The 10336-nt window shown below is 28.8% G+C and overlaps 1 long non-coding RNA gene across 1 annotated transcript; it reads left to right on the top strand.

The window, feature by feature from the left end:
• The first annotated feature begins 284 nt into the window (after positions 1–284).
• Positions 285–8026, top strand: LOC146998915 (uncharacterized). The gene is made up of 3 exons (XR_015039827.1): positions 285–406; positions 2946–3035; positions 7885–8026. It is a non-coding gene; the product is annotated as an uncharacterized LOC146998915 (long non-coding RNA).
• Positions 8027–10336: the final 2310 nt, after the last annotated feature.

Raw genomic sequence — 10336 nt, 5'->3', positions numbered from 1 at the left:
ACTGATACTCTCAGATTCCAAAATTTGTTTATATTCTCAGAAATATTGGACGGAAGGTGGTCGTCCCATACATACAAATTTTACATTTCATTAAAAATGAATTCGGCATTACTTAACTATTTCCCTATTAATTAATTAATTAGATAAAGAAAAAATTAGGAAATAGTACTGTTTATTACGGAATAATGTAGGAAGTTCTACAGAACTATATTCTTTCGCGTCATTGCACATTGTATCCGGCAAACTACTAGCAAAGAATCTCTGATTCTTTGCTACTAGTTCCTCGTATTCTTCCGCAAATCCGTAAACATCTGTCTAACCTCCTTGATCTGTCTGATTTGAAACGAAATCCAAAATGGCTGCGCCCTGAGGTTAACTTGTATGGATATTTTTTGTTGCATGAAAGGTAAGTTCAGTTGGAATACTTGTATGTTTACTTTTTTTGCTTTTCGAATTTATGTCATTTTGACAGTTAAATGTTTCACAGCTGTATGAATTGTTACCATTCTGTCGTGAATTACGTGTATCTCAATGGCTGGCTGTCTTTTCAAATATCTAATTTGCCCTGCTATCCAAATGTTTATGACTGAATTTTTTTTAGTCTAGTTTATGCATTCAGTTTCAAAATAATATGTGTGATCAGATTGCTTATTATTTTATTGCAGCAATACATTTATGTTAAATAGTTTGAACAATTGTATAAAAATAAGAGTTTGCATTGTTTTGTCCAAAATATGTATGGTTGAAACATTATCTTAATCTAGTTTGTAATTTCAAGTTTTTTTGGGGGTACTGTTCTGTTATTGGGACCAGAATCGGAAATGTATGAACCTGTGTTCGTAAGTATGTGCATAGATGTGTATATGTAGACACACAAACATACAAATATACAAGCATACATAAATACAATTCTGAACCCGGTCCTAATAACAGAACAGTACCTTTTTTTAATCTTTTTTGAATATTTTATAAAAGGATTGAGCATTTTTCAAACTGCATATCATTTTAAGATTCGACTTGCAGGAAGACAAAATATGGTCATTCAATCAAATGCTTATGATTGCTTTTAACATTTTCTCATAAATATTGTTTGCATTTTTATTGTATTTTAGATACTTTAGTTATGTAAAGTGAACATGAGAATATTAGGAAAGCTGAAGAATATGAATAGCTACCATAATACATGTATTTTTTCATCGAGCCCATTGTTTTAGAAACCAATGCACCATTATTATATGCTGGCTTATTTTATAGTTATATGCAGTTTAATTTTATGTTCATGTTACTGTAGTATTGTCATTATAATAAAAGTATTGATAATTTTTGTTGAATCTTGCAAGTTGCCTAACATTCAGAATTATTACTACCGAATTTTACCGATAGGTTTTTTTGAGTTGACATAATCTGTCTGATAAATAAAATAAACTGGTGTTTAAATTATATGCATTTCTCTTAATGTTTCATTGAAAGTGAGATGGAAATATAAATGCTATCCAGAAAAGTGAATTCTTTTTGCCTGAAATAACAAACTGTACTAAATGATTAATGTTTATATCATTTTAGAAATGTCAATATTAAAGTTTCTCCCCCTTCTCTTTATTGATTTTGAAATAATTTATAATAAAATAATATATGCATAAGTGTAATTAATGTAAAGTGTCGTTCAATAATATAATTTATTTTTACTGATATTTTTATATTTCTTATGTGGGTTTTCTTTTGGTGTTAGAAGGAGGAAAAGACTGTAATGTTTTAATTAAGGAAATAATTAAAACATTACAGTCTTTAAAATAACAGAGTAATGTTTATTGAAGCAATCAATACTGTGTGATTGCCAGTGATTGAATAATGTTAAAATGCATTGTTCATAAGGAAATTTGCTTAGATTTGTGTTATAGATTTTATTTTGACACAAGCTGAAATTTGAATTATTGGAAGCACTTTGAAAACCCGAATTATTTCCTGAATCATTAATCAGGCCAATATATAACATACAAATTTTCATACAAAATTATTTCTTTGAGCATATTATAAAGAGCTCATTTAATTTTATTATTTGTACAAATTTTAGACAAAAGTAGCATGTAACAGTTAAAGATTTATTGAAGCCTACTTGTTACTTGTGGTAACAAAGAAGTGTGAAAGATATTGCCACATTAGCGAACATGACGATCATTGATGCTTAGTTTAGTAATTTAATAATATATTGAGAAATGCTGGGAACTTTCAGAAGTAGACATTTCGGAAATGATGGGCTTGATAAGAAATTTACATGGTTTTATTATTTATTCTTTAGTTAAGAATGGATTTTAGATGTTCATGTGAAAGAATTCTGTTTAAGTATATGTGAAAGAATTGTTAAAGTTTGGCATTTAAAAAAATGAATTAATAATATGCAATTATCTTTTCATCATACATATATTACTATATATTTCTAATGCGCTATGTAAATGTCAGTGCTAAACAATTGAGATACTATTGTCAGGGCAATCTTTTCTTATACATGAAAAATTCTGATACTTTCTTATCATCTGCCCTCACAGCTTCAACTTATGCTAAAACAGCAAGAGTATGCACACGATAATAGCAAACTATGAATATGCATACCACACACATGTATTTACATGTTTTATATTTAATCTTTATTTCTGAATAGTATTTCCATTGGATGAAAAATATGTGAATATTGACCCAATGTATATATTTTTGTGTGTGTGCATCCTAAAATTTCTTGTTTCTTATAAAGTGCTTATTTGAATTACTACTTGTGAACAGAGCAGTAGATATGAACCATAAACTAACCATTTTGCCAATTTTCACAGCTTTGCAGATAGTCAGAAAGCACCAAAATTTGTAATAATGTTAAGTTTAAATGATGTTCTATACTTTTGTGTTAATTTTTCTATTCTATTAATTCTATTACTGTGTTATCAAACTTTCTGCAGGAATTTCAACTGGTTAAGATGTTATTACCATGTGGAGAAGAATTTGGTTTTCAAGCTAGAAAAAATTGCAGCTGAAGGATTTTGTAGAAGGTCAGTCAAACTGGTTTTAGTTAATTATAATTTAATTTTGGGTGAAGAATTCTCAAATTTATTTATCATAAGTGTCTAAAGGTCTTCTAAATTAAATTCTGCTTGTTTTTGAAATTTTTCATGACATTCATTCTTTGATTATTGTTATTATTTTTTTTAATTTACTAACTTACATCCAGGCACATAATTGCATTTAATGCCATACCTTAAATATTGTAAAATGTTAAAATAATACATTTCACTTAAAAATATGGTTGTGACAGTAAATTTTCTGTTACATTTAATCATATCTATAAACATTGGTATACATCATTTTTCAATAATCTGTATATTATTTTGTGCATTTCTTTTACATCCAAGATCTGGCATATGACTTGCTTTTCAAACTGATAACATGGTGTAATAATGTAATCTAATGGTTAAAGTTTACTATGGAATGGGCCAAATTTAATAAATTATTCTTTGATAGAAATTTATTCATTTGTTCAGTGTGTCTCATCTCTTTAAATTGCTAAAGTAAATTTTATGTACTTGCATTTAGGAATTTTGACTGTATCAGAGTAATTTTGTTTCAGTTATTATAACATGCAAAGGAAAAAATTCATTCATAGCTCTGTATTTAAAATTAGTTAATTAAAGTCCTTAATAAAGAGGGACGTTTTGTTGTTTTGGTTGATCTTTACATTATGGTAACTTGGCGATTTTTTGGCGAAAATTTGGCAACCAACTCTCCTACAGCAACCCTCTATTTTTTTTTCCCCGCCACCATTTTGTCTTCACGAAGTAAAGACATGTTTCTTTTCTTCTTATCTACTGAACACTTCTTCCAACAATCTACTAGCCAAATTACACTTATGCTAGAAATTTTATCAAACAAAACTGCTTAATCATGACAAATATTCACTGCAAAATTGGGAAAAAGTGCACAATACCATACACCTTACGCGTTTTTCAAAATAACACATACACATAAACCATGTACACGCCGACTTATTTTTACTTAAAAAAGCATCCCAAAATTGCACAAAAATGGCATTGCGCACACTCTTCACTATATCCATGTGCACTGCTTTTTTTTCATAAATTAGAAAAATTTCACGAAAATATATGACAATTTTCTCAATCTTTAAACCCGGTAAAAAGAACATATATGAAATTACCTGATCGCGAAAAAGTATTTACCCTTTACAAATATGAACATTTCCACATATAAAATAAATAAAATATCCAAAAACTTTTACCTCTAAATCATCTATTACATTATACACGTCACCAACGAATTCATACCGCAAGTATTACAAATACTTAGTATCAAATATTTAAATTATTTCCATGCACGTTTATTTCAACTTAAACGTATACCAAATACCTACAAACATAAAATTCACAAAATAACTATCATTTAATTAAAATATCACTAAACCATGTACACGTCGATTTATTTTTACTTAAAAAAACATCCCAGAATTGCGCAAAAATGGCATTGCACACACTCTTCACTATATCCATGTACACTGCTTTTTTCTCATAAATTAGAAAAATTTCACGAAAATATATGACAATTTTCTCAATCTTTAAACACGGTAAAAAGAACATATATGAAATTACCTGATCGCGAAAAAGTATTTACCCTTTACAAATATGAACATTTCCACATATAAAATAAATAAAATATCCAAAAACTTTTACCTCTAAATCATCTATTACATTATACACGTCACCAACGAATTCATACCGCAAGTATTACAAATACTTAGTATCAAATATTTAAATTATTTCCATGCACGTTTATTTCAACTTAAACGTATACCAAATTCCTACAAACATAAAATTCACAAAATAACTATCATTTCATTAAAATATAATTAAATTCAAAAACACTGCTTAAAATATAAATGAGCACATACATTAAATTAATAAAAATTACCTTACAATCCTAATTACTTTAAACTAAATCATTGCTAATAACAATTTTCCCAATAATACCAAATTCCTTTCCACCTTACATTTAGAACAATGCATAAAAATAATATCCTCAAATAATTAAAAATACTAACTTACCTAATCTTCTTCAGAATCTTGATTACGTGGTGGATACACTTTTCTAATTCATTCAATAAAATTATTCAAAGATTTTTTCTGCGAATTTTTCCTCCGCTAAATAAAAAGCAAACTTCTCTTTATCACAATGCCTAAATACCCATTTCGAATCACTTTAGTTAGGGCCATGGGATCCAAAAATTACACAACACTGTTTCACACAACACAGAATAAAGCTAAATACAAAATTTCCACATTTTTCCCGATTTCCCCCCTTTTCCGATTAAAGAACCGTAATTCGTCCATTAATATCACATGACATATCCCATGATCTCTCATTTTCCTCACGCAAAATAATGCGTAATCGGAACTGAGTACTGCTCACATTATTACCAAAGTCCCAGGTAGTAACCTTTATCGCCTCCAAAATGTCGCCAAACTACCGGTTACCATATTGTAAAGATCAACCGTTGTTTTTAATGTCGATAGAGTTTAATTAAAAAATATGCCACATTAAGGGTTACTTTTTAACCTAATTTAAATTTTTCATTACTTTAACATGACCAATTATTGTTATTTTAACTCCGATATTGTAATAATATCAGAATTCCTTACTTTTTGATAGGTAATCCAAATGTAAAACAAGAAAAGAAAAAATTAAAATCTAGAAGTATATTTATTTCATACCTCTAACAAATAAAAACAACACAAGTACTTTTTACTGTCTATCTGCATAGTGTGGCATGTCCTGTAAGACTGAGATTTGTATGGTCAAATCCATGTTTCAGTTAAAGGAAAATGCATGCACAGTCTTCTGATTTTCCCTTCGATTAAGGATTCTGTATATACTAGCATAAGAAATATATTAGTTAATGCAGTCTTATACATCAATATTTATAGACAATTATTGTGGCTATGTTTATTATAATTTTATTCACTGTAATGGCTGGAGTGCCTAAACCATCATGCTGTGTAAACAAAACTCAAATCTTCATCTCTGCATACTGCTCCACTAGTGTTTAAACCACTGAAATGATGATTATGGTAGAACATCTTTGGTAAAAATTTACTCTACTGTAACCCTTGGTGAATCGTTTCTTTTTTTTATATCAAGATCGTCACCTGAGAGGATCGGCACCAATTTCAAGGTGGCCGCTACACAAAACCAAAATAAGAAGTCAAAGACATACACAAAATCTGTGTCTATGTACACATCGACCTATTAAAACAGAGAACTGCACAAACTGGGCATTGTGCACTGCCTTAACTTTGTCCATGTCCACATTAATCTATTTTCACTTTAAGAAAATCAGAAAGTTAAAAATATCATAGTTACCAGAAAAAATTCGCCACTGTCTTAACACACAGACAACCAAAAATACACAAACAGAGAGGAATAAATTACCAAAAATACATATTTCCTAACATAAAAACATTAAACAACAAATCTTCTAACAAAATTTAACACACAGAGACAAAAAAATAAATGAAACGTCATTTTTTTTAACATACCTTTTTTTTCACATGCATATGTTTAGGCTTCCCACCACCATCTTCCAGGTAAGCAATTCAATTAAATTTTTCGTATCTTAGTCACTTCAGACATACTCAAACGATGGTACCCACACCAAAATAATAAATAGTATGTTCAAAATACAAGACCATACCACTTCCGTGCAACCAAACACAGCAATTGAAAAGAATGGTAAGAACCAAAAACCTGGGACCGTACAAAAGGTTTACTATTAAAAAAAGTAGCCCAAAACTAAATTTATCACAGCACGTTGGCAATATTTGCAGAAATAACTCCTTTTTATTGACAAAAAAAAGTTTTTTTTTTTTTCCCAAAGGCTACTTTCGCCAACATTATCAACATTAGGGTTACCGAAAAACTTATTTGACGCAATGGGCTTCCACATTTCACAAACAACCAATACCACTTTGCGATTTTTTTCAGACAGAAACCAAGGTGTACCATACAGTAAAGATTAGCCACATCTTCATTTACTACTGTTACAAGTACTTCTTTGGTAAATTTCTGCGGTTAAATTCAAAAGTTTAAAATTGCATTAACATGATCAGATTCAGAGTTATAGCTAGGGTTTTCAGCGCTCAGGGACAGCTGAAGATTTTGCACCCCCTACTGCTAGCCAAGGATGGAAAACATTTAATTCTAAAATGTTCTAACATCAGTTTGGCGCCCCTTGGATTCTGCACCCGGGGACAGATGCCCACCTTCCCCCCCTCTAGCTACACCCCTGATCAGATTTTATTTTCTGCACGTAGCTAACAATTACTTATGTGTTGTCAGATAAATGTTACCAGATGCAGTTAATTATTTTTTACTTGCCAATCTCATGAGACAAGTTTTTTTTGCTCCTGCAAGACTTTACTTTGTGTTGCAAAATAAATTCATTCTCACTCTTTTTGGACTTGCCTACACATTAAATTTAAAATAGTTTTATGAATAGGTAAGATGTGATTATCATAATTTTGTTTCTCTCTTTATCTTGGCAACTTTATATGTTGATTCAGTATCCAGGTTACCTACCAGTGGCTGATTGATAAAACTGCTCATATGTTCAGCTGGTGGTTTGAGTTTATTTTCTGACATAAAAAATTTTAAAAGGCATCCCCCATGTTTATTTTACTATAATCAAAAAATCAAATAATTGCTACTCTGTTTATAGGTACTAAATGTTAAAATATTTTAAATGCTTCCTTTAATTTGCATTCTAATAGTCATTTGTTTAAATTTAATTATGAATTATATTCACATATAGTAATTGTGAGTGTTTTCTTATTTTAGGTGCTGTGAAAGGCAATGACAGAGATCCAATTTATCAAGAGTTCTTATATACATAAGAATGCATGGATATAAGATTGTTTTTCATGAATTCAAATAAAATGTGATAAATTGGATTAATAAAAACTATTTTGAATTTTGAAAAGTGTTTTTCCTCTGTTAATCATAATATAGTGCCATAAATTTCTGAATGTGTTTATTTTTCATCCAAATAAATAGCTTTACAAAAATTTGTCATATTAATAGATATTGCATAATTTAGCATTATTATAAATATTTATTATAGCAGATTTAGCTGAACTACTTTTTTAGTCTCTTTGCAGATGAAGTCACAAAGGTAAGTGGTTAGATATTTTTCTGTATTCCCCATTAAGTAATTTTATCTGGTAAATTACCATTACTTATATACTAAAGGTGAAAGAATAAGCTTTCCTTGAAGATACAAAAAAATTTGCAGATATTTCAAAAAATTGGTATACGTAAAAAAGTTCTTAAATTGCCACATATGCGAAACTGAAAATGTTATATATGAAATAGTTCAGAAATATAAATATTTTCACTATTTTTTAACTATAATTCACTGCATTTGTTATGTATAATCACAGTTTAAGGTAGCAGTGCTTTTCTCACTGTGATTTCTCATGTATTTTGATTCATAAATACATGTACATAAATCCACGTATTTTGATTTCTCTTTTGAGACCAAATAAAAAATGAATTAAACATTCTCGTTGACATTGAGAGTTGAATAAAAGCTCACCTCAAAATAAAATGAATTAATAAATTTATGGAAAATTTTACATTGCATATATTGAGCAGAAAGAGTGAACAGAATATACTTAATGGAATTAATAATTGGTAAAGTTGATAGCAGAATAAAATGCCTTAATTGCATGGTAAACAGTAGATCTTTTGAAGTTTTTCTATGTTGTGTAAAATGCAGATTTAAATTTTTGATATTGATTGTCATATAAATGGCAATTACTGTTTTATTTTGCTCTGAAATGAATGTAATAAAATTCTGGATGAGACAACCTTTAACATGCGTTAGAATTTACAAAATTTAATTTGGTGCTGATTTCAACGGGTAAATTTCATTTTACTGAATTTTGCGTAAAATAATACTAATGAACCATTGCAAATTATTTTCAGAACTTTTTTTTTTAATCTAAAAGGGCTATTAGTTTTGAAATGTGACTTCATATCGTCAGTCGTAAACTTGTTTCGCTTTTCATTCAAGTCTTGCCATTTGGCAAAATTTAAATTGACTAACAAGCCAAGCTAATTAAAAGCATTACACACAGTTCTTAACAATGCTTTTTTTAATTTTTAATCTGATTGATTTAAAATGCATTTAATTCATGATATATCTAATTGAAAACATTTTAATATTTCTACATAATTACATGATATATTTCTTCATTTTTCAAATATATAGAAGATATATAACTTTCTGGTGTCAGTATCCTATAAAATGTTTTGCTATTTCCACTGCCCCATCTGTATTGATAATCTATGCATTCATAAACTTTTAGCCTCTTTGAGTGACTGCTAAAATCTGAGGCCTTTCAGATTTTTTTTTTTTAATTGTGTGAGCAGAAAGATAGAATTTTAGAAGAGCTTCTTGAGTTACCTTTTGAATGATATAAAGAATTGTTAACAAAATGTCAAATTTTTACAACTAAATATTAAATATATAAAAAAGCCTGCAGCATTCTCATGTTACGAAAACATATTTATTTATTCTGAGGCTAGGAATTGATTTAGTTTTAAAAATACAATTTATTCCTTTTAACAATTTCCCAACAGTGTCATCAAAACACTATAAATTCCTTACATGTTTTAAAGAAAGATGATTCATTTATGTAAAGATTATTAAATGGGTAATTTTATTATTCAATTTTTAATACAAATTAACTGAAATTAGAAACTGATTTTGTAAAATAATTTAATTATGAATAATTCAATTTGGGGGCTATTGGATGTTTAAAAATGATCAAAAGATTTTTAATATCTTAAAAATAAAAGCAAAATTTTCAGTTTTAATATTTTGTATTAATAATTCATTTTAATTTCCTTGCTCAGTTTTAATATATTCACAAATTCAGATTTAAAAACAAAATAAGTTGTATAAATATTTTCAACATTTCTGATTTTTCCTTAGTAACCATAGGAGAACGATTTGAGACTATCTGTGTAAAAAAAAGTAGGTTTTAGATCATCACACCTTCACATACTACTTTCACTGGAATTTTCCTCTGTATATATACTGGGATGTGACACTAAGCAGTTGAGAATATGTATTTAAGAGGTTAAAGGGATATTGTAACTAGTGTTTCAAATCCTGGTAACATCCCATACGCTGTCGGTGGGACGTAGATAGGATGTCCTAAGGATATACTGGGATGTGACATTAAGCGCTCAGGAGAATGAGTTTAGGAGGAAATTGGGATAT

The sequence above is a fragment of the Stegodyphus dumicola genome, chromosome 2 (assembly GCF_044657685.1).
Source record: "Stegodyphus dumicola isolate Sdum_Otavi_A_Nest chromosome 2, ASM4465768v1".
Lineage (NCBI taxonomy): Eukaryota > Metazoa > Arthropoda > Arachnida > Araneae > Eresidae > Stegodyphus > Stegodyphus dumicola.
This window is presented reverse-complemented; position numbering and strand designations above follow the sequence as displayed.